This window comes from Pan paniscus, chromosome 19 (genome assembly GCF_029289425.2).
Source record: "Pan paniscus chromosome 19, NHGRI_mPanPan1-v2.0_pri, whole genome shotgun sequence".
In the NCBI taxonomy this organism is placed as follows: domain Eukaryota; kingdom Metazoa; phylum Chordata; class Mammalia; order Primates; family Hominidae; genus Pan; species Pan paniscus.
In genome coordinates, this window is record NC_073268.2 from 96,515,601 (window position 1) to 96,543,489 (window position 27,889).

At 49.6% G+C, this 27,889-nt stretch overlaps 1 long non-coding RNA gene across 1 annotated transcript; it reads left to right on the plus strand.

The window, feature by feature from the left end:
• The first annotated feature begins 7,902 nt into the window (after positions 1 to 7,902).
• Positions 7,903 to 27,024, plus strand: LOC129394524 (uncharacterized). The gene is made up of 3 exons (XR_010110732.1): positions 7,903 to 11,432; positions 16,687 to 24,037; positions 24,744 to 27,024. It is a non-coding gene; the product is annotated as an uncharacterized LOC129394524 (long non-coding RNA).
• The last annotated feature ends 865 nt before the right edge of the window (positions 27,025 to 27,889 follow it).

A 27,889-nucleotide genomic window follows, 5' to 3' on the forward strand; every position in this document is an offset into this window, starting at 1 on the left:
GAGCCAAGCCGAGGATTTATCTGTGCCTACAGATACCTGTATAAGTTGGATGACTTATTCTAGAGGTCTCAAAATATATTTTGAGATTCCTGGGCCTAATCACAAAATGACATTCTTTACTTAACACAGGTCAGGAAGCTTGCAGGGGAACCACTGAGTCAAGGTACCAGGCCAGTCTTTTCAACTGTCTTTTTTTCAGCTCTATAAGTTAACCTCAATTCCTCAAAACAGTCCAGTCATATCTAAAATATGCCATTCTAGTCAATGCCTTGGTAAAATAATCAGTGTGTCCAACTGTGTCCTGTTATGAAAGACAACAGATTCTTACTGACCTTATGCAAATAACTATATTGCCATAAATTAGGAATACTCACAAATAGTTTTCAAACTTGGAGACATCAGATGAAGAGAAAGAAATATGCTTCAAATTTTGCTCACAAGAATATACTTCACTCAATTGTTAAAAGCTATAAATAGCTCAAAAGAAAATAGTTTGTCAAATATCAAAGGTTTAAAACACTTCATATCACAAAATAGGATCACAGGTCACTGTAAAATGGTCATTGAGCCACAATGATAATTGAAATACTTCAAAAGCAAAAATTATATACTCTTTAATAGAGTCAGTTTCCCAAACAATCATAAACCTAATAAATTCAGGCTGGGCACGGTGGCTCACGCCTGTAATCCCAGCACTTTGGGAGGCCGAGGTGGGCGGATTACCTGAGGTCAGGAGTTTGAGCCCAGCCTGGCCAACAAGGTGAAACCCCTCTCTACTAAAAATACAAAAATTAGCCAGGCATGCTGGCGGACGCCTGTAATTTCAGCTACTCTGGAGGCTGAGGCAGGAGAATTGCTTGAGCCTGGGAGGCGGAGGTTGTAGTGAGCCAGGATCGTGCCACTGCACTCCAGCCTGGCCGACAGAGCAAGTCTCTGTCTCAAAAAAAAAAAAAAAAGAGAAGGAATCGGCTGGGCACAGTGGCTCATGCCTGTAATTCCAGCATTTTGGGAGGCCAAGGTGGGCGAATCACTTGAGGCCAGGAGTTCGAGACCAGCCTGGCCAACGTGGTGAAACCCCGTCTCTACCAAAAATACAAAACTTAGCCAAGCATGGTGGTGCATGCCTTTAATCCCAGCTACTCGGGAGGCTGAGGCATGAGAATTGCTTCAACCCAGGAGGCGGAGCTCGCAGTGAGCTGAGATTGTGCCACTGTACTCCAGCCTGGTTGACAGAGTGAGACTCTGTCCCCCCTGCCCCCCAAAAAATCCTTTCAAATCTCTTGTTAGCAGATTTTAGCTGGGCCAAACAGCTGATAATTCTTTTTGTATAAGTCCCAGACCCATCCCAAAGACAGCTCAAAGAAAGTGAAGTTTCACTAGCCACAAGTGGAGTCTAACTCACATTTCTGTTCAGCTGTATTCTCTAGGGTCTCAGCTTCTCAGCTGACCACCTGCACATAAGGGTCCAAAAGCCCTGTGTCCCAAAGACAGAAGGCAGGAAATCAAAAGCTGTTCATGGAAGGGATAAGGATCAATAAATGGAAGCCAGCAGGGACTGATTCCCTGATAAGGAGGCAAACCCAAGCCGCAGTGAGAATTTTAAATACCAGACTCCAAAATGGAGTAGCTTCCATTGTTAATCCCACATGGAATCCAAAGTGTGCAGTTTGGTTGTTTTGTTTGTTTGTTTTTGTTGTTGTTTTAATTTTTTTAAGAGATAGGGTCTCACTGAGTAGCCCAGGCTGGAGTGAAGTGGTGCAATCATAGCTCACTGCAGCCTCAACCTCATGGGCTCCAGCGAAACGCCTCATCTTGTCTTTAACCTCCAAACTGGGCTTGTGCCAAGCTCACTTTGGGAGACATTTAGTTTGAGGTTTAAACGATAATAGCCCTTCTCCAAAACAAAACTGTCATCATAAGGCTAATGAAAGTCTACCAAGTTAGGAGGATGAGAGGAGCCTGAGTTCTGCTGATGTGTACACATAAATCTAAGATTGGCCTTTTGAGATGTCTTTTCAGGATTTTGCATTTCTTCTTCTTCTGTTTTTTTTTTGTTTGTTTGTTTTTTTTTTTGAGATGGAGTTTTGCTCTTGTTGCCCAGGGTGGAGTGCAGTGGCCCGATCTCGGCTCACTGCAACCTCTGCCTCCCGGGTTCAAATGATTCTCCTGCCTCAGCCTCCAGAGTAGCTGGGATTACAGGCGTGTGCCACCACGCCCAGCTAATTTTTTATTTTTTATTTTTAGTAGAGATGGGGTTTCACCATGTTGGCCAAGATGTTTTTGATCTCCCGACCTTGTGATCTGTCTGCCTTGGCCTCCCAAAGTGCTGGGATTACAGGCGTGAGCCACTGCGCCCGGCCAGGGTTTTGCATTTCTGACAGCTGATGGGTCCACCTGGACCTGCCAATGTGTCCTGTGGCCTCACCCAGAAGAAGACTGTCACCCCTGTCATTGCATCTGTAACCAACCAGCAGCACTCATTCCCGGGGCCCCCAAACTATCCTTGAAAAATCCTAGCCTCCGAATTCTGGGGAGGCTGGTTTGAGTCATCATAAAACTCCAGTCTCCTGTTCAGCCAGCTCTGCGTGAATTAAACTCTTTCTCTATTTCGATTCCCCTGTCTTGATAAATTGGCTCTATCTGGGAAGTGGGATAAATGAACCCACTGCACGGTTACAATAGCAGCATTCACGAGAGCCCGATGGCCATGAACAGACAAATGAATCAACAACGCACGGCGTTCACACAATGGAATACGATATGGCCACATCCGGGACGAGGCACTGACACAGGCTATGACACGGAGGAGCCTCAAAACATCATGCAGAGGGGAAGACACCAACGCAAGAGGCCACATATTACACAACTCCACGTATATGAAATGTGCAGAACAGGCAAATCCAGAGATGGAAAGCAGATTGGTGGTTGCCTTGGACTAGGAGCTGCTTAACGGGTGTGTGGTTTCTTTTTGGGTGGTAAAAATGTTTTGAAACTAGATAAAGTGGTCACACAATTTTGTATATTTACTAAATGCCACTGAATTGTGTTTTTTTGTTTGTTTATTTGACGGAGTCTCACTCTGTGTCCCAGGCTGGAGTACAGTGGCGTGGTCTTGGCTCACTGCAACCTCTGTGTCCCAGGTTCAAGCAATTCTCCTGCCTCAGTCTCCCCAGTAGCTGGCATTACAGGCGTGCACCACCACCCCTGGCTAATTTTTTTGTATTTTTATTAGAGACGGGGTTTTGCCATGTTGCCCAGGCTGGTCTCGAGCTCCTGAGCTCAGGCAATCCTCCCAGCTCGGCCTCCCAAAGTTCTAGTTCTAAGATAACAGGTGTTATTTTAGGTGAACAGAGCCACCGTGCCTGGCTTGAATTGTTCATTTTATTTTATTTTATTTTATTTATCTTTTTAAGACAGAGTTTCACTCTTGTCACCCTGGCTGGAGTGCGATAGTGGGATCTTGGCTCACTACAACCTCCACCTCCAGGGTTCATGCGATTCTCCTGTCTCAGCGTCATGAGTAGCTGGGATTACAAGCGCCTGCCACCAAGCCCAGCTAATTTTCATGGTTTTTTCTTCCTTTTTTTTTTTTTTTTTTTTTTTTTGAGACAGAGTCTAGCTCTCTCGCCCAGGCTGGAGTGCAGTGGCGCGATCTTGGCTCACTGCAAGCTCCGCCTCCCAGGTTCATGCCATTCTCCTGCCTCAGCCTCCCGAGTAGCTGGGAGTATAGTTGCCCGCCACCATGCCAGGCTAATTTTTTGTATTGTTAGTAGAGACGGGGTTTCACCGTGTTAGCCAGGATGGTCTCGATCTCCTGACCTCGTGATCCACCCACCTCAGCCTGCCAAAGTGCTGGGATTACAGGCGTGAGCCTCCGCGACCTGCCTAATTTTTGTGTTTTTAGTAGAGATGGTTTCACCATGTTGGCCAGGCTGGTCTCCAACTTCTGACCTCAGGTGATCTGCCCACCTTGGCCTCCTAGAGTGCTGGGATTATAGGTGTGAACCACCGCACCTGGCCTGAATTGTTCATTTTAAAAATGGTAATTTTGGCTAGCCATTGTGGCTCACACCTGTAATCCCAGGCCAAGGTGGGTGGATCACTTGAGGTCGGGAGTTCAAGACCAACCTTGGCAACATGGTGACACCTCCGTCTTTAGAAAAAATAAAATAAAATAATTAGTCAGGCGTGGTGGCATGCACCTGTAATTCCAGTACTTTGAAAGACTGAGACAGGAGGATCGCTTGAGGCCAGGTATTTGAGACCAGCCTGGGCAATATGGCAAGACCCCATCTCTACAAAAAAAATTTTTTTTAATTAGCTGAATGTGGTGGCACATGCCTGTAATCCCAACTACTTGGGAGGCTGAGGCAGGAGGATTACTTGAGCCTAGGAGTTTGTGGCTGAAGTGAGCTATGATCACACTACTGCAGTCCAGCCTGGGCAACAGAGCAAAATCCTGTATTTTAAAAAAAATTTTTTGTGGCTGGGCATGGTGGCTCACGCCTGTAATCCCAGCACTTTGGGAGGCCGAGGTAGGCGGATCATGAGGTCAGGAGATCGAGACCATCCTGGCTAACACGGCAAAACCCCATCTCTACTAAAAATACAAAAAATTAGCCGGGTGTGGTGGCGGGCGCCTGTAGTCCCAGCTACTCGGGAGGCTGAGGCAGGAGAATCACTTGAACCCGGGATGGGGAGTTTGCAGTAAGCCGAGACTGCGTCACTGCACTCCAGCCTGGGCGACAGAGCAAGACTCCATATAAAAAAAATAATAATAAATTTGTAAATGGTTAATTCTATGTTGTGTGAATTTCGCCTCAATATTTAAAATGAAAAAGAAAAAAGTCAATAGATGTGACTTAGCTGGGTTATATTTGAGGTGTCTAGACATCCAAGTGGAGCTGTCAGGTAGGCAGTTGTAAAACACAACAGGAGTGACCAGTTTTACCAGCTCTTATGGAAATAGCTGCTTCCTGCCATTCCCCACCCAGCCCACTGCACGCACTGTTGCGGCCCAGAGGTGAGCGTGAGGTCTCTGCTGCCACTCATCCTCATCCACAGCCAGCCACGCTGCAGAGCCACCCAGCGAGAGACGCCTACTCTGGTCTCCAGCTAGGATGCTGAGGACCTGTTTCGAATGTCTTGGAAGAAGTCCTGGAATCCTCCCAGCCCCCAGGTACAAGAGTGAACACGCATACGCTCCCTGTTTATACACCCTGACCCTTTATTTACATCCACCCGCGGCAGGGGAGTCAGGTAGAGGCCCCCTTCCTCGATCAACCTAAACTCCTGATCTTGGGGTTTTCTTGTGAGGGTCTGATTTTTATTCTTCTAGGGCCTCACGCCTCCATCTTCATCTGGTGCCAACATCATGATTTCAAGGCAAAGCTTTTCCCCAACTCCCTACATTCTATGGATGAATAAAGTGCCCAGAGGAGGCCAGACGTGGTGGCTCATGCCTGTAATCCCAGCACTTTGGGAGTCCAAGGTGGGCAGATCAGTTGGGATCAGGAGTTCAAGACCAGCCTGGCCACCATGGTGAAACCCCGTCTCTACTAAAAATACAAAAATTAGCTGGGCATGGTGGCACATAGCTGTAATCCAAGCTACACGGGAGGCTGAGGGAGGAGAATCGCTTGAACCTGGGAGGTAGAGGCTGCAGTGAGCTGAGGTCAAGCCACTGCACTCCAGCCTGGGTGACAGAGTGAGACTTGTCTCAAAAAAAAAAAAAGTGCCCAGAGGAGCTCTTCAGCTGGCCCAAGTCTGGCACATGTCCGTTTCTTCACTGATCACTGCCACGGGGCACAGAGCCCCTGGGTGGTGCCGTCCTGGTGCCTGCTGGCCCCTGTTCCCCAGGTCCCCCTTCTGAGTTTTTCCAGGGATACCCTCACCTAACCTGGCCGGATTACTAGAGGTGCTGCTTTATTGGCTCTGGACATGTGTATGCAGCTGCAATTCTGTGTGATACAGATGACCTGCCCGTGGGGCCCTCCTGAAGATGCCATAGTGATTAAGATACGTTTTGTTTTGTTTTGTTTGAGACAGGGTCTCCTTCTGTTGCCCAGGCTGGAGTGCAGTGGTGCAACCACGGCTCACTGCAGCGTCTACCTCCTGGGCTGAAGCGATCCGCCCACCTCAGCCTCCGGAGTAGCTGGGACCACAGGCATGTTGCACCACACCCGGCTTTTTTTTTTAAATTATTTTTTGTAGAGACAGGGTCTTCCTGTGTTGCCCAGGCTGGTCTCGAACTCTTGGCCTCAAGCAATCCTCCCTCCTCAGGCTCTCAATGCACTGGGGTTACAGGCATGAGCCACTGCACCCAGACTAAGATATGGTTTTTGACCTCAGAAAACACAGGGTCCTTCAGGGTTGTGGCTTCCTTGACTGTTTCTTTTTATTTTATTTTATTTTAGGTTCCGGGATACGTGTGCAGAATGTGCAGGTTTGTTACATAAGTAGACGTGTGCCATGGTGGTTTGCTACACCTGTCAACCCATCACCTAGGTTTTAAGCCCCACGTGCATTAGCTATTTGTCCTGATGCTCTCCCTACACTCCCCCTACCATAGGCCCCAGTGTGTGTTGTTCCCCTCCCTGTGTCCATGTGTTCTCATTGTTCAGCTCCCACTTCTGAGTGAGAACACGCAGTGTTTGGGTTTCTGTTCCCATGTTAGTTTGCTGAGAATGATGGCTTCCAGCTTCATCCATGTCTCTGCAAAGGCCCTTCATTCCTTTCTATGGCTGCACCTTGACTATTTCTATGGCTATTTCTGTTCTTAGGGAGGCTCCTCCCATCTCCAGTGCATTCTTCTGCCCCCCTCTTTTACTGGGAATGGCGGCATTTCTTTGCGTTTTCTGTAACTAGAATTCTCTGTGTGGCTGGCACAGTGTGATGAGCTGGCAAGCTTTCCCACTGTGGGGGAGGGCTTATCATGAGGTCTGCTGGAGGAAACTAAGAGAGCTGAGCCTTAGGGGCTTAAATGAACTGCCCGAGGGGAAGCTGACACCCAGTGGGGCTGTAACCCTGGTTGGAGGGTTCATGTCTGCACCTGGCCTCGGCCTGTGTTCTCACTTGCTCTGCCCAACTGGCTATGCCTTCAGCCGCCTCATCACCAGGAGATTTGGGTTGGAGCTACTGCTCAGCCACCACGAGCTACATGACCTTGAAGGCCGATCTTTGACTGTCCGCAGGATAATCCTGAAGGTTCTCAGGCCATGGAGCTGTGAATTTCCCTTCTTTCAGTGTCTGCATCATTGGGAACCAAGCCCCTAACCAATGTTTATTCATTCACTCAACCAATATTTGTGGAATATCACAGCCCTAGGGGTGGGGACACAGCAGGGAACAAGAAAGACAAGAATTATTGTCCTCAGTAGGTTACTGTGGAGTGGGGAGGCTGGCAGGAAGCCACGTAACTAGAATACACATTAGGTCAAGGCAGTATTCCCACAGAGAAGATGGAACAGGGAAGGGGAGTGAAGGCCAGGATGGGAGGTCTACGGACTTAAGTAGGATGATCTGGGAAGTAGCATTTGAGTAGAGTCTGGAAGGAGGGATGGGAAAGAGTGTTCCAGGCAGTGGGAACAGCAGGTGCAAAGGCCCTGGGGCAGAAGTGTGCCTGGACTGTCAAGACTGTCGGGCTGTGTGTCTGGAGCAGGTAAAAGAGAGATAAGGTCAGCAAGCACCTGATAAGCAGAGCCTCATGGTCACGCTGAGGACTCCAGGACCTGTACACCGAAGGGAATGACAGGAGCTGACTCATGCTCTAGCAGGACTTCTCTGCCTGCTGTGTTGAGCGCTGGTGATGGGGGCGTGGGAAGAAGTTAGGAGCCATTGCAGAGGTCCCGGTGGGCCATGATCAGGGCACCACAATGCAGGTGGTGAGAACGGATCGGATTCTAGACATATCTCAACGTGGAGGACCAAGACTTTCATCTAAATCTAAACAATAGTTATGAAATGTTAACTTGAGATGGATCTATTGGAATTATTCAGATACTTCCAATAATGGATCATGAGAACCAAGAAGGGCCCTAGAATTTATCCTGATCTTCGTAGGATTTTCCCAAGGGTAGAAATGTTGATGAACTGGGTGACCGTTCACAAAGAAGAGAGGATTCCCAGCCCCCAACCCTGAAGCCTTCCCCTCAGTCACCCTCAATCACCATCTTCTATGGGTCGACCAGATGCACGGACTGTTCTCAGCCATCCCTGTGGTTCTTATGGTAATGTCCAGCTGTGGGACTGTACTGGTGCTTTGATGGCTCATAGAAGCCCCATATAAGGCACTGCTCCTGTGGGATGTGCCTGTCAAACCTGCTTGTCCACTGCCGTTCAGTTCAGCCAGAGATTGGGCCACATTCAGTCCTCGCTTCCCTGGGAGGGGGAAGGTAAGTGCGCGCAGTCCATCCGGCGAAGAGCAGGTCAGCCTACGGAGGGCTCAGCCTACGGAGGGGCTCAGCCGACACAGGTCTGATGGGGCCCGAGAGTGGTCCCAGGGGAGTGGGAGGGGCCGGCATCTTCCTCATCAGGAGTGGAGGAGCTGCCTTGTATGTGGACTAGAGAGCAGAAAACGGCTTGTCTGTGTTGCTGGGCAGAGAATGCTGGAACATTCTCTGAATGCTGAGTTCTGCCTTCAAACAGCACGGGTCATGCTAGATGAAAGGGATCTCTGTTTTATACTCTCATCTCTTCGCTATTGCCGCGGGATGAAAGACAGCAGAAGGAAGGTGTCTAAGTTCAGAACAAAGTGAGCAAGACCAGCTGCCTGCTGTTGGTAGCAGGGGCACAGCCAGCCTGTCATGGCACTGGGGGCCGGGGTTTGCTGTGCCCCCTCCTCCTGGGCTTGTGACCCTCTGCCCCCTCATGGGGTATGTACGTGTGTGTGTGTGTGCGTGTGCGTGTGTGTATGTGTACATGTGCCTTCTTCCCTACTTCACTGGCAAGGGAAGAGACTGACACTTGGGTTAGGAGAAGGATGTTGACCTGGGAGGGGTCAAATAAGGAGAACCCACATTTAGATGCTCAGGATTTTATGATCTTAGGCTCTTCTAGAATTGCTGTACAGTTAGATTCAGAGTTTGGAATTAGGGATCTCTGGGCCCTCCCCTCCCCTCCCCTCCTCTCCCCTCCCCTCCTCTCCTCCCCTCTTCTCTCCTTTTTCAGAAGTCTCCCTCTGTCGCCCAGGCTAGAGTTGCAGTGGCACAATCTCGGCTCACTGAAACTTCTGCCTCCTGGGTTCAGGTGATTCTCCTGCCTCAGTCTCCCAAGTAGCTGGGACTATAGGTGCACGCCACCACACCTGGTTAATTTCTTTATTTTTAGTAGAGACAGGGTTTTGTCACGTTGGCTAGGCTGGTCTCAAACTCCTGACTTCAGGTAATCCGCCCATCATGGTCTCCCAAGGTGCTGGGATTACGGGAGTGAGCCACGGCTCCTGGCGCCTTCCCATTCACCTTCCCCTTACCCTCCCCTTCTCCCTCCCTCCCTCCCTCTCTCCCTCCCTCCCTCCCTTCCTTCTCTCTCTCCTTCCCTTCCTTCCTCTCTCTTTCTTTCTTTTCTTCTTCTCCTTCTTTCTCTCTCTCTCTCTCTCTGTATCCTTGAACTCTTGAGCTCAAGCAATCCTCCTGCCTTGGCCTCCAAAGTGCTGGGATTACAGGCCTGAGCCACTGTGCCCAGCCCTAAGATGTTTTTTTTGTTTTGTTTTGTTTTGTTTTGTTTCGTTTTACTGTTAGGACTAACCCTTATTTACACTGGGACAAGTTACAGAGAAACTCCTGCAATTGTTAACTGCCATTGGAGTCTACTGTAAGTTGCTTCATGGCAACTGCAGAAGGGACCAGTGACTTCTATTTAGCTCCACCCACTGATGCTTGAAGTTCAGTGTGGCTCTGGGGGCTCCAGAAGCCTGAGGGGCAGCTGGCTGGGGCAGTTGGCTGGGGTCTGGAGAGTTCTGCAGAGCCCCTGTCTTCAGCTGCTGGTGAGGCAGCTTTGGCTTGAGCTGCGCTGGCTTTCTGAGTTCAGTCTGATGGGAGGGCACAGTCAGCACCCTCAGACCCTCCTCAGGAGTCCTGTGAGGCTCAGGCAAGTCAGGGGCAGAGGGACAATCCAACTAGAGGACCCTCCCAGACCCGGTCGTTGCCACCTGGACCCAGCCCCGGGAAGGCACCCGAGAAACCTGTAGTCCTGGGCTGACCACCAGTCCTGGTCCTCAGTGTATCCGCAGAGACCTGGCTGTCCAGAACTCCCAGGGTTTCAGCTGCAAGCTGGAGATGTGGCCCCTTGGCAACTCGATGTAGTAAAATACTGGAGAGCGTGCCAGAGTGTCATTTGCTAGAAACAAACATTATACTGCGGCAAGCCCTAGTTTTTCAGTCATTGGCTCTTTGGCACCAACTTAATCACAAGGCCATTGGCCCCAAAGAAAGGCCTTGTAGGCGACTGTTTAGGGACACCTGTATTTTCCATCTGCCTTGGAACCTCTAGGCTCAGGCCGAATGCCTATTGAAGTAGATGTTTCGTAAGAGATTTGGGGGCAAATACCGGGATTTTAGAAAGATGCTGCACTCTCCTTCACTAAGTAGAAAGCTGAGAAATCCTGCCCTGAGGGGAAGAAACAGTTGTCTTCCTGACTGATGCATCCTAGACCAGCCAAGACTTCCTCCCGCTTTCCTTCTTCTAGAACTTTCCCCACTTCAGCCAGTATCTGTCATCCCCTGGGCTCCCACCCTCTCCATGTGCCGCGTTCATCGGGGCTGAGGGGAGCAGGAGAGGAGACGTTTCTGCTGGTGTCCCCGCGTAGCTGGAGGAGCTCGGCCTCGGCGTGCCTTCGCCTCCCCTTCCCATGATGCCCCCTAAACCGAGTCTGTATTGAGAGAGAAAGGTGGCACCATTGATCATTACTCCAGGACAAGAGTCATAAAAGGACTGTGCCAGACAACCTAGGACCCCAGTGTTCCGTGGCGAACACTTCTAGGATGAGGCCCATCTCCTTCTCTGTTTCATCAATTGGATTAATTTTATTGTTTTCTAAAATAATGACTTTATGGTTTTTATTGAACCCATACTTGCTTATTCTAAACAGATTTCTTTTTTTTTTTGAGGTAGAGTTTCACTCTGGCTCCTAGGCTGGAAAGCAGTGACACCATCTCAGCTCTCGGCAACCTCCACTTCCCAGGTTCAAGCGATTCTCCTGCCTCAGCCTCCCGAGTAGCTGGGACTACAGGCGAGCACCACCACAGCCGGCTAATTTTTCTATTTCTAGTAGAAATGGGGTTTCACCATGTTGGCAGGCTGGTCTCGAACTCTGACCTCAAGTGATCTGCCTGCCTCAGCCTCTGAAAGTGCTGGATTGCAGGCGTGAGCCACCGCACCAGGCCTAAACAGATTTCTTTACAATCTACCACCATGAACAGCAAGCATTAGCATTGGTGAGGAGTGTTCCAGAATCCCTCTGCTCTCTGCCTCTCCATTTCTCTCCCCCTCTCTTTCTCTCTCATGCACACACACACACACACACACACACACACACACACACACACACACACGGAATGACAGGACAGACTGATCGGCAGATTGGATGAATGGATGGATGGGCACATAGATTGAGGGACTCCCAGAGATAAACTAACACCATTTTATAAAAATGGGATCGTATTCTACGTGATTGAAATGTAAACTTTTAATTTTACTTAAATTTTAGTTCAGCTCAGATGTTGCTGGCAAAAGTTTTTTTTAATTATTTTTATTTTTTATGTACTGCTCCTTGAGGAACTGGGCTAACTCATAGGCAGTGCATCCAGATTCGGCATTTTTTTTTTTTTTAGACAGAGTCTTGCACTGTCACCCTGGCTGGAGTGCAATGGCACAATCTCGGCTCACTGCAACCTCTGCCTCCCAGGTTCAAGTGATTCTCCTGCCTCAGCTTCCCAAGTAGCTGGGATTACAGGCACACACCACCACACCTGGCTAATTTTTTGTATTTTAGTACCGATGGGGTTTCACTATGTTGGCCAGACTGGTCTCGAACTCCTGACCTTGTGATCTGCCCACCTCGGCCTCCCAAAGTGCTGGGATTACAGGCGTGAGCCATCGCGCCCAGCCAAAAAATATTTTTTAATTGTTAAAAATAATAATGGAATGCCAAATGTAGTAGAACAGTTTCACAATGACAAGAACTATTAGTTCCTAAAAAATCCCCAAGATTCAGATAAGAGATTACAAAAACCTTGATAAATTAGTGACATTATGTAAAATCAACAGTGCTGGGTTTGGTGGCTCAGACCTGTAATCATTGCACTTTGGGAGGAAAAGGCGGGAGGAGTGCTTGAGCCCAGGAGTTTGAGAGCCTGGCCAACATAGCAAGACCCCATTCTCTACAAAATGGAAAATAAAATAAAATAAAATCAGCATTTTGTTTTACTTTATTTATTTATTTGTGATGGAGTCTCGGTCTGTCTCCCTGGCTGGAGTGCAGTGGCGTGATCTCAGCTCACTGCAGCCTCTGCCTCCCGGGTTCAATCGATTCTCCTGCCTCAGCCTCCCAAGTAGTTGGGATTACAGGCATGTACCACCACACCCAGCTAATATTTGCATTTTTAGTAGAGACAGGGTTTTGCCATGTTGGCCAGACTGGTCTCGAACTCCCGACCTCAGGCGACCTGCCCGTCTCTGCCTCCCAAAGTGCTGGGATTACAGGCATGAGCCACGTCGCCTGGACTTCCTTTATTTTAGATAGCACAGGATCATGGAAGATAAAGTGATGCCTTCCTTCCCCTACCCCCTACCCCGATTTCTACTGCTTGCATTATTTCCTAGGGTAAAGAATCTTCTTATGTGGCTGGAAGACTCTATTCCCACCGTAGTTTAGTCCTGGATGTGTGATTAAAGAAATCCAGTGGTTGCCCTGCTCTGAGAAGGACAGCTGGGCCTGGGTTCTCTCCTGGCTCAGTATAGACCCCTCCCCACTCCTGCTGAGGACTCCCAGGGAAGCTGGAGGCAGCTCTGGGGCGTTTTCTCTGTCTTCCCTAGACTTTTCTTCAGCTGCCCAAACTGTAGAGGGATGCTGAAGCCCTCTCTTCCCGCACTCTGTCCCTAAGGGTTGCGCTGGCACCTGCGCCCCCAGTTCCCCTTGGCAGCACTCCTTTGGTTTCAGGGCTTGTCTGCCATTTTTCTTTTTCTTTCTTTCTTTTTTTTTTTAAGACAGGGTCTCAGTCTGTCATCCAGGCTGGAGTGCAGTGATGCAATCTCATTTCACTGCAACCTCTGCCTCCCGGGCTTAAGTGATCCTCCCACCTCAGCCTCCCAAGTAGCTTGGGAACCACAGGCTCACGCTACCATGCCCGGCTAATTTTTGTATTTTTTGTAGAGACAGGGTTTCGCCATGTCACCCAGGCTGGTCTCAAACTCCTGGGCTCAAGCGATCTGCCTGCCTCAGCCTCCCAAAGTTCTGGGATTGCAGGTGTGAGCCACCATGCCCGGCCTGCTATTTTTCAGTTTGTGGCAGAAAAGTTGTTTTCCTTTCCTCATTTTGTGGTTGCTGCTTTATTCAGTTATTTATTTTTTTAAGTTTTTAAAAAGCAACATTTGGTTCATTTCACCAGGAGCTGGGGAGGGAGGTACAGGAGGCTGCCCTGATCCTTTGTTGGGTTTGACCTGGAGACTTCGGGCTTGATGTGACAGAGCGACTGCACCCACTGGTTGTCCTCTAAGAAGGCGTGAGGGGAACCCCAGATGCCTCTACAGGAGCCAGAGACATTCCTAGGGGGTCACAGGGTCCGCTGAGGTGAACAGGGATTCTGGAATGAGGAAGCCAAGGGGATGGAAGGGAGGAGGCTGGCAGGGAAACGCCCAGAGCACGTGCTCCTGCCCGACACCTCCTGGCAGAGAACAGGAGCTGGCAAGAGAGGAAGCCCGCTTGTGGTGGGGGCACTGAAAGGCAGGGCCTGGCTGGGATGGGGGCCCAGCCTAGGCTGAAAATAAAGAGAAAGGAAAGAGGGTGCCGGTGTCCCACGCACTGTGGACCCCCAGCCCTGGCCCTGGGGTGGCAGGGGCAGAACCGGGCACTGCAGGGACCTCCTCAGCCCACCCTCCTCCTGCTTCCTGGCAGGGATGAGAGAGGGAAGCAGGAGGCAGGGTGGGATTGCCAGCTGCTCTCGGATCGTTTTTTTTTTTTTTTTTTTTTAGAGACAGGATCGTGCTATGTTGCTTAGGCTAGTCTTGAACTCCTGGGCTCAAGCGATCCTCCTACCTCTGCCTTCCAAATTTCAGGCATGAGCCACTGCACCAAGCCTGGATCTTTTTTTTTTTTTAAACAACTTTGTTGAGATATAACTCCCGGCCAGACACAGTGGCTCACACCTATAATCCTAGCACTTTCGGAGGCTGAGGTGGGAGGATCACTTGAGCCTAGGAGTTTGAGACCAGCCCAGGCAACATAGTGAGACCCCCATCTCTACAAAAAACAACAACAACAACAAAAATGAGCCTGACGTGGTGGCACATATCTGTATTCCCAGATACTCCGGAGGCTAAGGTAGAGGATCACTTAAGCCCAGAAGACGGATGCTGCCGTGAGCTGAGATTGCACCATTGCACTCCAGCCTGAGCAACAGAGCAAGACCTTGTCTCAAAAAAAAAAAAAAAAGAGGAAGAGCTATAAACCATACGGCACACAATTCACCCGTTTAAGATGCTTCTAGTGTATTCACAGATGTGTGCAATCGCCGCCACAGTTAACTTTAGGACATTCCATCATCTGTAAAGGAAACATCCCCTACCTTTAGCTACCACCCTGATAGACAGGGGGCCTGAAGACCCCTCAGTGATGCAGGGCAGGGCTGGAGTGGGGGCCCTGGGCTGACTTTATTGCTCTGCTATTGCTGCCTTGAAATTCTGAATACGTTTTTAAAACAAACGCACCATCCTCTCATTTTGCCCTGAGCTCCACAGACGATATAGCTGGTCCTGAAGTGGGGCAGAGGATCATTCTGACTTGGAGTCAGACGCTAGCGACGCAGGCTTCTACTGGGTGGAGGCCCAGGAGCTCAGGAGCCTTCGGTGGGAGTGTGCCCATTGGCAGCGCATCCCTGGAGATGGACGGACAATTTCCACATCGCCTTTGCCCCTGTGCATGCTCCCTCTGGCTGCCGTCATAAATGACCACAAACTGGGTGGCTTAAAACAACAGAAATGTATTTGCTCGTGGTTCTGGAGGCCAGAGGTCCACACTCCAGGGGTGAACAGGGCCGCACCCCCATGAAGACTCCAGGGAGGGTCTGCTTCATGCCTTCTCTTGAGTTTCTAGTGTTGCCACCGACCCTTGGCGTGTCACTCCAGTCTCGGCCTCTGCCAACATGGGGTGATCATGGGGTGTCTAGGTCTAGGGCCCTTCTCCTCTTCTTCTTCTTCTTCTTTCTTGTTTTTTTAAGACAGGGTCTTGCTCTGTCGTCCAGGCTGGAGTGGAGTGGCACTATCTCAGCTCTGCAACCTATACCTCCCAGGCTCAAGCGATCCTCCCACCTCAGCCTCCTGAGTAGCTGCGACTACAGGTGTGCACCACAACACCTGGCTAATTAAAAAAAATTTTTTTTAGGCCAGGTGCAGTGGTTCATGCGTGTTATCCCAGCACTTTGGGAGGCCGAGGCAGGCGGATCACTTGAGGTCAGGAGATCGAGACCAGCCTGGCCAACATGGTGAAACCTTGTCTCTACTAAAAATAAAGAATTAGCTGGGCATGGTGGCATGCACCTGTGATCCCAGATACTCAGAAGGCTGAGGCAGGAGAATTGCTTGAACCCGGGAGACAAAGGTTGCAGTGAGCCAAGATTGTGCCATTGCGCTGCAGCCTGGGAGACAAGAGCAAGACTCTGTCTCAAAAAAAAAATTTTTTTTAGCAGATTTTAGCAGAGACAAGGTCTCACTGTGTTGCCCAGGCTGGTCTCAAACTCCTGAGCTCAAGCAATCTGCCCGCCTTGGCCTTTCAAAGTGTGGGATTACAGGCCTGAGCCACTGCACCCAGCCCTTCTCCTCTTTTATAAGGGCACCCATCCCTGGACTAGGGCCCACCCTAATGACCTCAACTTGATTACGCTGGCAGAGACTTATTCCCAAATGAGGTCCTACTTACAGGTACTGGGGGTCAAGGCTTCAGCATTCTTTTGGGGGGGGCCACCATCAGTGACACCCTGACTCGCAAGCCTCAATCACCTGTTCCAGTGAGAAACAGGACTGAGATCAGAAGGAATGAGGCAGAGCTGCCCTCGGCTGGTTCTCCTCTCCTCCTCACCTGCCCACCCCGGCCTCTGTGCCCGTCACTGTCCTCTCCAGCTGTTCTTCCTTCGGGGCAAGGAGACTCAGCAGAAGGGTACGAGTGGCCTGGCCCTGTGGGGAGCCGCAGACAGGCCTGTGGGTGCTTTGGATAACTACTGCGCCTGTCAACTCTCCTTGGTAGTCTAGGGTTCAAAGCCCAGGTCCATTCTAGAAGTCTGCTTCCAAGTGCTAAGGAAGCTTCAATAGTTACTGGGAAAACCACAGGGGTCAAAGGTCCGTCGAGTTATTTCCCGGATCCGAGTCTGACGTCTTTTCCCCGCCGCTTGCGGTGGTTGTGACCGAACTTTGAGTTTTGGAACAGGTCACATGGCTTTGAAATCACGGTCCATTCACCTGGTGCTGCTTTGGCTTCAGGCTCTTCCTTCTGCCCAGCTCCGTCCCACCCAGCAGCCCGCAGAGAAAGGAGGCAGCTGGCACCACACTGGGCTTTGGAGACACTGCGGGGACTGTGGACCCCACCCTGCTGCACGGAGCTCCTGCAAAAGCAAACCTGAGAACCTTGGTGAGTACTTCCGGATACCCGGCTCCTGGGACGGCTCGTGGCGCTGCTCCTGCACACACGACTCTCCAACGATCATTTTCCATGTTTTATTTTTATCTTTTAGTTTTTGAGATGGAGTCTCACTCTGTCACCCAGGCTGGAGTGCAATGATGCAATCTCAGCTTACTGCAACCTCCGCCTCCCAGGTTCAAGCGATTCTCCTGCCTCAGCTTCTCAAGTAGCTGGGACTACAGGCACCCGTCACCATGCCTGGTTAATTTTTGTATTTTTAGTAGAGACGGGGTTCCGCCATGTTGGTCAGGCTAGTCTCAAACTCCTGACCTCAGGTGATCTGCCCGCTTTGGCCCCCCAAAGTGCTGGGATTACAGGCCTGAGCCACTGCGCCCAGCCCATTTTCCATTTTTCAGATGACAGGTGTTGATTTGCTCCGATTTTCAAGTATTTTTAGCATACAGATCCCTGCAAGAGGCATCTGTCTCCAGTGGTCCAGCCTCTCATTCCAAATGAAAAGAATCAAGTCACAGGAATTCATGGGTCTGTGAGGAATCGCTCCCACCTGTGCCCAGGAGATTAACAAAGGCGGTGGCTGCAGCTCTGTGAGCAGTGGAGAAAAATTAGGCACAACCTGATATCCTCCCACAGGAGCGTAAGTCCACTGTGGTTATTCATATCATTGAATCCAGTGCACAGTTTAAAGGACCGTGCATGTATCAAGCTGCATGTATCAGTATGAGAAACCTCAGAAGCCGTACAGCCTTGCACAGAACGATAGTTTCTGTGAAGTTCCAGCTAACACTGAAGGCACTGTTGATGTAAAGCTGCTGTCTGCATGAAGTATCACGCAAAGATGCTATGTACTGTTTATACACACTTCCACTTGTAGGAAATGATTTTTAAAATATCATTTTTAGGCTGGACTGTAATCCCAGCACTTTCAGAGGCTGAGGTAGACAGATCACCTGAGCCCAGAAGTTCGAGACCAGCCTGAGCAACATACAGAGATTCCATCTCTACAAAAATTAAAAAATAAGCCAGGCATGGTGGCGCATGCCTGCGGTCTCGGCTACTTGAGAGGCTGAGGTGGGAGGATTGCTTGGGTCTGGGAGCTCAAGGCTGCAGTGAGCCACGATCACGCTACTGCGTTCCAGCCTGGGCAACAGAGTGAGACCCTACCTCAAAAAAAAATCATTTTTAAATGATTTTAGAATGTCTGGCCAGAGAGGGAGGGAAGAGGGACTGAAGAGAACAAAAAGGCGCCATCTGCCTCGCGTTTCCTTAAAAAGAAACCTGAAGTGCAGAATGTCAAGATGGTTGAATCCGCACGGTACGTATGTGGATATTTGTTATTTGCAGGGTATTTGTTATTTGCAGGATTTTTTAATATGCTGAAAACAGTGCACAGTTTTAAAACATTTTAAAATTATTTAGATGGATTAATGGGCTAATGGCCTTATGTTGATGCCAGAGAGGGGCTCAGGCAGGGGCACAGTGGGGGACACAGCTCATCTTTCGCTGGGATGGGAGGCTGGGCAGGTGATGGCTGATGATCTCCAACAGCTCTTAGAGTCTGCACTAGCCAGCATGTCCCCTGAAGAGCAGGTGTTCCGGGCTGTAACGGCGACCTGCTTCATGTATTCTGTCCAGACAGACCTGGGCTTGGGACATCAGCCCTGGTGGCGGCCCCAGATCAGCTGCAGCTCAGCCCTTTCGTGGACCTGTCCACCCTCTGTCTGCCTCGCCATCTTTGTAAGCCCACACCCCCCGTAGCTGAGCCGTGCTGGCCGTTACTACCCTGAAGTGTCTTCTGCGAGGCACTTGTGCCCAGTGTCACTCCCCAGCACATTTCCCTCAAGTGGAGTCCTCCGCGCAGTCCTCTGTGTCACTGTCCTGGGCTGCTACAAACAAGGGACCACCTGCTGCGTAGTTGAAAACAATGGGAACTTTTTTTTTGGTTTTTTAGACAGAGTCTTGCTCTGTTGCCCAGGCTGGAGTGCAGTGGCACGATCTCGGCTCTAGAGAAGCCGACAGTCTTGCTTCTAATGAAAATTACCTTTCATAAAGAACATATAAAGCAGCATTTCCAAAGTGCAGCACCCTTACTGTTGTTTGTTTGTTTGTGTGTTTGTTTACCGGGACAGGGTCTCCCTCTGTCACCCAGGCTGGAGTGCAGTGGCACAATCTCAGCTCACCACAACCTCTGTATCCCAGGCTCAAGTGATCCTCCTGCCTCAGTCTCCTAAGTAGCTGGGATTGCAGGTGCATACCACCATGCCTGACTAATTTTTGTATTTTTAGTAGAGACAGGGTTTCACCATATTTGCCAGGCTGGTCTCGAACTCCTAGGCTTGAGCAATCCTTCCCCCTTCGCCTCTCAAAGTGCTGGGATTATAGGCGTGAGCCAATACGCCTAGCCTACTACCATTATTTTAGATGAATTTCTAAAAAAAAAAAAAAAAGTATTTATTTACTTTGATTTTTTAGAAAAAGCTGTAACTGACACAACAAAGTGTGATTTAGTGACTTTATTGCTTAGGATTGGGGTAGAGCAGGTGGGGCCGTGGCACTCAATCTTACACAGAGGGAGAAACCAGAATGGCAAATGGCCACTGGAATGCTTCCTCTGCCATAAACATCCCAGGACCGTGGGTTCTGACTGGCAAAGAGTGCGCCTTGCTAATTTTACGATGGAGTTGATTTTAAAACGGTGTCACCCTGGCTATCCTGGGGTCCTGCTTCCCTGACAACTCCACCCCCATGGCCACCCCTCCTAGGGTCCTCCCAGCGCCCAGCAATGGGGGAACTGTGCCGCAGGGACTCAGCACTCACGGCACTGGACGAGGAGACACTGTGGGAGATGATGGAGAGCCACCGCCACAGGATCGTATGCTGCATCTGCCCCAGCCGCCTCACCCCCTACCTGCGCCAGGCCAAGGTGCTGTGCCAGCTGGACGAGGAGGAGGTGCTGCACAGCCCCCGGCTCACCAACAGCGCCATGCGGGCCGGTGAGCGCAGCTCCCTCTTCCCCACCTCTTCCAGCTTCCCGCGGCCCACATGGCTCCACTGTCTGCCTCTGTCTTCGGGGGGTCTCTTCTCGTCCTGTCTCCTATAAAAACACTTGCTGTTGCATTTAGGGCCCACCTGGATAACCAGGATGATCTGATCTTGAAATCATTAACTTATATCTGCAAAGGCCCTTTTCCCAAAAAAGGTCATCTGGATGGGTTCCAGGTGGATGTGTCTTTGAAGGGGAACCACCATTCACACCACTACAGCTGTCTCTGGAGTCCGTTCTGATGGTCCGACTAGTGTTTATTCATTAAAAAATGGGGATGGTAATGGCTTTACTGTATACGGTTGTTAGGAGAAGCAAATGAGTTACTGTTTATAAAACAGTCACTGCAAAGCTGGGGCCGTAGAAAACAGGCAGTAGGTGGTAGCTGTCAACATGATAATGTTCATGCATGTTGGCGTACGAACCCCAAACACAGGAGAGATTGATGCACGCTGGTCATTCTGGCTGAGAGAGATGGGCTCTGGGCCCTGCACTCCAGCCTGGGCGACAGAGAGAGACTCCATCTCAAAAAAAAAAAAAAAAAAGGCCGGGCGCGGTGGCTCATGCCTGCAATTCCAGCACGTTGGTAGGCCAAGGCAGGCGGATCACGAGGCCAGGAGTCCAAGACCAGCCTGACCAACGTGGCAAAACCCCATCTCTACTAAAAATACAAAAATTAGCTGGGCGTGGTGGCATGCGCCTGTAATCGTAGCTACTCAGGAGGCTGAGGAAGGAGAATTGCTTGAATCTGGGAGGCAGAGGCTGCAGTGAGCTGAGATCACGCCACTGCAGTCCAGCCTGGGCGACAGAGTGAGACTCCATCTCAAAAAAAAAACAAAAGAAGTGGCCAACCCCAAAGTCCTCTGCAGAGCGATGGATTACTTTTGCCACCTTCCTGAAAACCAGGAGCAGAAAGTACAGTGACTTCCCCGTGGAGCAGCATGACATCCCTGGGGGGCAGTGTGTCTACCTGGGTGACCAGCACTATTGTCTTCTGGGTCAGCTTTTATAGAAGCGGACACTGCTCTTCTGCCACGTCACAGGCCAGGGCCTGACCCCCGTGTGCGACTTTTACCATCCAGATTGACATCACTAAGTCATCTCGCGCCCTAAAGTTCCTCTGTAAGGTGGACGTAGTAGTGACAATAACATATGTTACTTCCTCCCCTCATCCTAGTCCCATGTGGGGTTAAGAAGCAGGAACGTTTGTCTTGAGGCCAGCAGCGTGCCTGGTCTCGGTGCCAAGGGCGACCTGCCCTAACGCTCTGCCAGGCTCACCAGGTCTGCAGTTGACACCCAAGACGGTCAGGGAGGGTTGATGGAGCGTGGTAGCCTCGGCCAGCCTGGACCGACCATCAGCGTCCTCACCTTCTGTGCCACCGCCCAGCCTGGCAGGGCCAATGTAGCCTTAGCCCCTTGTAGGATCTGACCCTTCCTTGGCTGCTGTAACGAAATACCCAAGACTGGGTAACTTATAAACAACAGAAATGGATTTCTCACAGGGCTGGAGGCTGGGAAGTCCAAGATCGAGGCAGGTTCTGTGTCTGGTGAGGGCTGCTGTCTGTATCATAAATGGCGCACTCTCCATCATCGTGGTAGAAGGTGAAGACAAGCTCCCTTGAGCGCTAAATGCCACTGATGAGGATGGAGGGCCCTCAGGACTCATCACCTCCCAACAGCCCCACCACTTCTGTTTTTTTTTTTTTTTTTTTGAGACCAAGTTTCACTCTTGTCACCCAGGCTGTAGTGCAATGGTGCAATCTTGGCTTATTGCAACCTCTGCCTCCCAGGTTCAAGTGATTCTCCTGCCTCAGCCTCCCGAGTAGCTAGGATTACAGGCATCCGCCACCATGCCTGGCTAATTGGATTTTTAGTTGTATTTGTATTTTAGTTTCTTTGTATTTTTAATTGAGATGGGATTTCCCCATGGTGGCCAGGCTGGTCTTGAACTCCTGACCTCAGGTTATCTGCCTGCCTCAGCCTCTCAAAGTGCTGGGATTACAAGCATGAGGCACTATGTCCGGCCAGCCCCACCTCTTAAAACCATGTCATTGGGGATTAGGTTTCAACATAGGAATTTGGGGGAGGGGCAAACCTTCAGACCATAGGACAGGGCTATCAGGAGTCCTGAGTGAGGAGGTCGGCATGGGGTGGGACAGTGCTCCCTGTGTGGGAAGGGACAGGGTTGGAGGGGGGGAGAGGAGTTGTTTCCATCCTCTGAGAGGCCAGGGGTCTCATCAGGGTGGTCCACACGGTACAGCCCATTATATGGGACGCTGGCCTGTGGGCACCTCAAGGCAGCTTCATCTGTTTCTCACCAGTGCCTGATACAGGCCCTGCCTCAGTGGGACCCTATTGAACTTAGGTGAATTTTAAAGCAATAGGCCAGGTGTGGTGGCTCACGCCTGTAATCCCAGTACTTTGGGAGGCCTAGGTGGGCGGATCACCTGAGGTTGGGAGTTGGAGACCAGCCTGACCAACATGGAGAAACCCTGTCTCTACTAAAAATACAAAATGAGCCAGGTGTGGTGGTGCATGCCTGTAATCCCAGCTACTCAGGAGGCTGAGACAGGAGAATCATTTGAACCCGGGAGGCGGAGGTTGTGGTGAGCCGAGATCACGCCACTGCACTCCAGCCTAGGCAACAAGAGCGAAAGTCCATCTCAAATAAAAATAAAGCAATGTGGATGTGGACCCCAGGCAGCCTTGTAGTGGAGACGTCTTAGTGCCGGGGAGCGTTCAAGCTGGCACCCTCCGCCCTGGGAGAAGGCATCCGGGGAGTCTCGTGGCTCAGCCTCCTCATATCTGTCCCAGCTCATCCTCTAAAACAAGGCCTGCTGTTGGTGACAAAACGCTCTTGGCTGATGTTCTGGGCAATGAGTCACTGCGTGTGGCTGGGCCAGCTTCACAGGTGTGACCCATGCAGGCCCACAGGCCCCGAGCTCAGCAGGCTGCAGCTGGGTTTAATGCTCCACGGTCACCATCTTGAAATTGTGAATAACTTTTGAACAAGGGGCCCCACAGCCTTGTTCATTTTGTGACGGGCCCTTGGCAAATTCTGTGGCTGGTCCTGCAAGGGGTGGTGCGTTCTTTCCCGTTTACATTGGTATAGATTAATATAAACGCTTCCTTTCTTTCCTTGCCTGGTGGGGAATGGATCAGAAAGCCAGGGCTGATGATAGAAAGCAGCAGAGAATCTCCAAGTGTAAGACATTGGAGTCAAAGGCCCGGCGTGGAGCCCACAGGTCCTTAGCGTTCGGAAGACGATTGCCTTCCCAGCCCACTCCAAGGAAGAATCAGTGCTGCCTGGCAGCAGCCTCCAGGTGTGTCTCCACAAAGGCCCAGCTTTCCTTTTTGCAAATCGATGACATCAATAATCCGTTACATGGCCTGCAGAGAAGCCCTCTGGCGGCCACTGTGGGGCCCTGTGGGCCTTCTGCCTGCTCTTCCTGATCTGGTGGAGGCTCCGAGAGGAGCTAGGACAAGGGATGGTGCCCCTATACCACCCCACCCCCACATACTTGCCTGCAGAAGGCCACATGACCAGGATTATGGTGGGTGAGGGCCAGAGGGAAGGCCCAGGTGAGAGGGTGGAATGTGAACAGGCTGGTCATTTGCATGCCAGGGACAAGAGAGAAAAAAGCTCAGCATTAGCAGAGAAGACGGACTTCTGCAGTGGCACCTACAGCTGTTCCCTTGGCCTCCCAAACAACCCAGGTGTGACGTCGGGAACCGGGAATGCAGGCAACAGAGTGCTTCCAGCTGCCTCACAAGGAAGAGGGTGTGTGGGAAGAGCAGAGCATCCGGGCTGGAAGCACAGTCAGAACCCTGCGTGCAGCCGGACACTCACTGTTCTTCCCCACGTGTGCTGGGCACCCACCCTGCGTCAGGCTCTGTTCCAGGAGTTGGGTGAAACGGTGACTGAAATAGACAGAACTCCTGTCCGTGATGCCCACGTGAGAGAATATAATCAATGGACAATGCACCGCACATATTTAAAACGTGCAAATTGATCCGTTTTGACATGTGAATGTCTGTGAACCAGCTCTACAGTTAAGATGGTGACCATCTCCATCACCCTCAAAGTTTCCTTCTCCTCTTTGGAATCCCCTCACTCCAGTCTCCAGCCACCCACTGAATGGAAACCACTGGTATGTTTTTTGTCAAAATATATTTCTTTGTATTTTATAGAATTTTGTATAAAGGGGAATTTTTTGGTCACACACTACTCAACATAATTTCTTTGAGATTTATCCATCAATAACTCATCCTTTTTAGTGGCTAAATGGTTTTCCGTTGTATGCAAATGCCACCATTTCTTTATCTGTCCTTTATGGATATCAGAATTGTTTTTGATTTTTTTGTTTGTTTGTTTAAAGACAGGGTCTTGGCTGCGCGTGGTGGCTCATGCCTGTAATCCCAGCACTTTGGGAGGCTGAGGCAGGCAGATCACCTGAGGTCAGGAGTTCACGGCTAGCCTGGCCAACATGGGGAAACCCCATCTCTACTAAAAATACAAAAATTAGCCGGGCGTGGTGGTGGGCGCCTGTAATCCCAGCTACTTGGGAGGCTGAGGCAGGAGAATTGCTTGAATCCAGGAGGCGGAGTTTGCTGTGAGCCGAGATCGTGCCATTGCACTCCAGCGTGGGCAACAGAGCGAGACTCCATCTCAAAAAACAAAACAAAACAAAAACAGGGTCTTGCTCTGTCACCCAAGCAGGAGTGCAGTGGCACCATCATAGCTCACCATAGCCTCAACCTCATGGGTTGAAGTGATCCTCCCACCTCACCCTCCTGAGCAGCTGGGACTACAGGCATGCACCAACACATGGGGCTAATTTTTTAAATATTTTGTAGAGATGGTGTCTCACTGTGTTTCCCAGGCTGGTCTGGAACTCCTGGCCTCAAGTCATCCTCCTGCCTTGGCCTCTGAAAGTGCTGGGATTACAAACGTGGGCCATCACCCTCAGCCCCTCTCTGCAATTTTTGGCTATTATGAATAAAGCTGCTATGAGCAGTCATGGACAAGTCTTTGACATTATTTTGTTTCTCTTGGGCAAATAGCAAGGATGATGTGGTCAGATCATATGGGGGGTAAACTATTCATTGTTTAAGAGGCTGCCAAACTGTTTCCAAATCGCTGCACCATTCTGCATTCCTCCCGACTGTGCAGGGGAGTTGGCAGGGGCTGCGTATCCGGGCCAGCATTGGCGTGGTCTGTTTCCTTTTAGCCATTCTAGTGACTGTGTATCTCACTGTGGCTCTTACACTCCCCTAATGACTATTGATGTTGAACATCTTTTCCCCCACTTATCTGTCATCCATCAATCTTCTTTGGTAAAGTGTCTGTTCGCCTCTTTTGCCCATGGTTAAACTGGGTCGTTCCTTATTATAGAGTTATAACATACGTCAATTTTCTAGTGCTGCCGTAACACATGACCACAGTTTGAGGGAATTAAAATAACACAGATGTATTTCATCACAGTTCCATAGGTCAGAAATTTGATACAAGGGCTCTCCTGACTGAAATCAGGGTGTCAGCAGGGCTGCCTTCCTTTCCAGAAGCTCCAGGGGAGAATCCGTCTCCTTGCCCACATGGGCTACTGGCAGAATTGTTTCATGCAGTTGTAGCACTGAGGTCTCTGTTTCCCTTCTGTCAGTCAGAGGTCCTTCTCAGCCTACAGAGGCTTCCCCCATATCTTGGCTCATGCCTTTTTCAACCCCAGAAATGAGGGACTGGAGTCCCTCTCATGCCTGTCCTTCCTTCCATCACATCATTCTCTGACCAACCATAGCCAAAGAATAGTCTTGACTTTTAAGGGCTCATGAGATTAGATTGTGTCCACCTAGATAATCCAGGATCCCCCATCCAAGATCCTGCACTTACTTCTGCGAAGTCCCTATTGTCATGTAATGTGACATATTCACAAGGTCCAGAGATTTGGACCTGGCAATCTTTGAGGACAATTATTCTACCTACCACACAAAGCTTCTTTATTGGGCCAGTGTGGTGGCTCCTGCCTGTAATCCCAACACTGGGAGACTGGGACAGGAGGAGTTCTTGAGCAGGAGTCAGAGACCAGCCTGGGCAACACAGCAAGACCCCATCTCTACAAAAAGCAAAAAATTAGGCCGGGCACAGTGACTCACGCCTGTAATCCCAGCACTTTGGGAGGCCGAGGCAGGTGGATCACGAGGTCAGGAGATCGAGACCATCCTGGCTAACACGGTGAAACCCCGTCTCTACTAAAAATACAAATTAGCCGGACGTGGTGGCGGCTGCCTGTAGTCCCAGCTACTCGGGAGGCTGGGGCAGGAGGATGGTGTGAACCCGGGAGGTGGAGCTTGCAGTGAGCGGAGATCACGCCACTGCACTCCAGCCTGGGCGACAGAGCGAGACTCTGTCTCAAAATAAATAAATTTTAAAACTAAAAATAAAAAAATAAAAAATTGGATGCATGCAGCAGCACATGCCTGTGGTTCCAGTTACTAAGGAGGCTCAGGTGGGAGGATTCCTGGATCTCAGGAGGTCGAGGCTGCTGTAAGCTATAATTGTGGCCACTGCACTCCAGTGTGGGTGACAGAGCTGGACTATCTCAAAACACACACACACACACACAACCAAAAATCATTATGCTTTCCCCATAAAACTGCTTAAGTGCCTTTGTTGGAAATCCATTGACCATAAATGTGTAGTCTTTCTGAACTTTCTACTGTTTTCCCTGGATCTACAACAGGTCTATATTTATGACTATACAACACTGCCTTTGCTACTGTAGCTTTATAATATTTCTTGGTATCAGGAGTAGCTTGGTGCACTTTTCCAAAGTTGTTTTGGCTATGCTAGATCCTTTGTATTTTCATATAACTTCTAGAACTAGCTTGTCAATGTTTATCCCTATCCCCACTCTCCCAAAAAAGGCTCCCTGATATTTTGGTTGGAATTGTGTTGAGTCTGTACATCAACCTGGGGAGAACTGATGTCTTAACAATATCGACTCTTCCAATCTGCTCAGTGTATCTCTCATTTATTTACATCTTTAATTCTCACAGCAACGTTTTGTAGCTTTCAATTACAGAGCTTGCTCATCTTTTGTCAAATATACCCCCAAGTATTTCATGTATTTGATGGTACTGTATATAGTGGTGTTTTCCAAATTTCCCATTCCAAGTGTTCATTCTTGGCATATAGGAATACAACTGACTCTTCTATATTGACTTTGTAGAATGCTACCTTCCCAAAACTCAATTATTAGTTCCAGTAGCTTTGTGGTAGACTCCTTAGGATTTTCTACATAGGGAAACATATAATCTGTGAAGAAAGCCTTCTTCTTTTCCACCCTGGAGGCCTTTTCTTTCTCTTGCCTTGTTGCACTGGCCAGAATCCACAGTGTAATATATTGAACAGAAGGGAGAGGACACCTGTGCCTTGTTCCTGAGAGGGTTACTGAAAGCCCCAATTGCCACTGTGGATTTGTCTATTTCCCCTTGCAGTTTTATCCATTTTTCCTTCCTATATTTCCTGTATTTTGAAGCTCTGTTATTAGGTGCATGGGTATTTAGTATTGTTATATCCTTTTAATGAATTACCCCTTTATCATTATCAAATGACTCTCTTTGTCCCTTGCAATATTCTTTGCTCTGAGATCTCCTTTGTCTAATATTAATAGAGCTGCTTCAGGTTTATTTTGATGTGTGCATTACCATGGTGTATTTTTCTCCATCTTTTCACTTTTGTCTTTATATTTCTCATAAGCAACAGTATATAGTTGTGTATGGCTTTATAGTCCAGCCTAACAATATCTGTCTTTTAATTTTGCAGTAGGCAATTTGCTTGTTTTCCCTTGCTCGTGCTTTTGGTTTGTAAGTGTAATTTTAGAGGGGGATGCATGAGATTCCTCATGATATTTGTGCTGAGATGTAATTCACACACCATAACATTTACCATTTTAAAGTATGCAATTCAGGTTTTAGTACACTTGTACAACCATTACGATTATCTA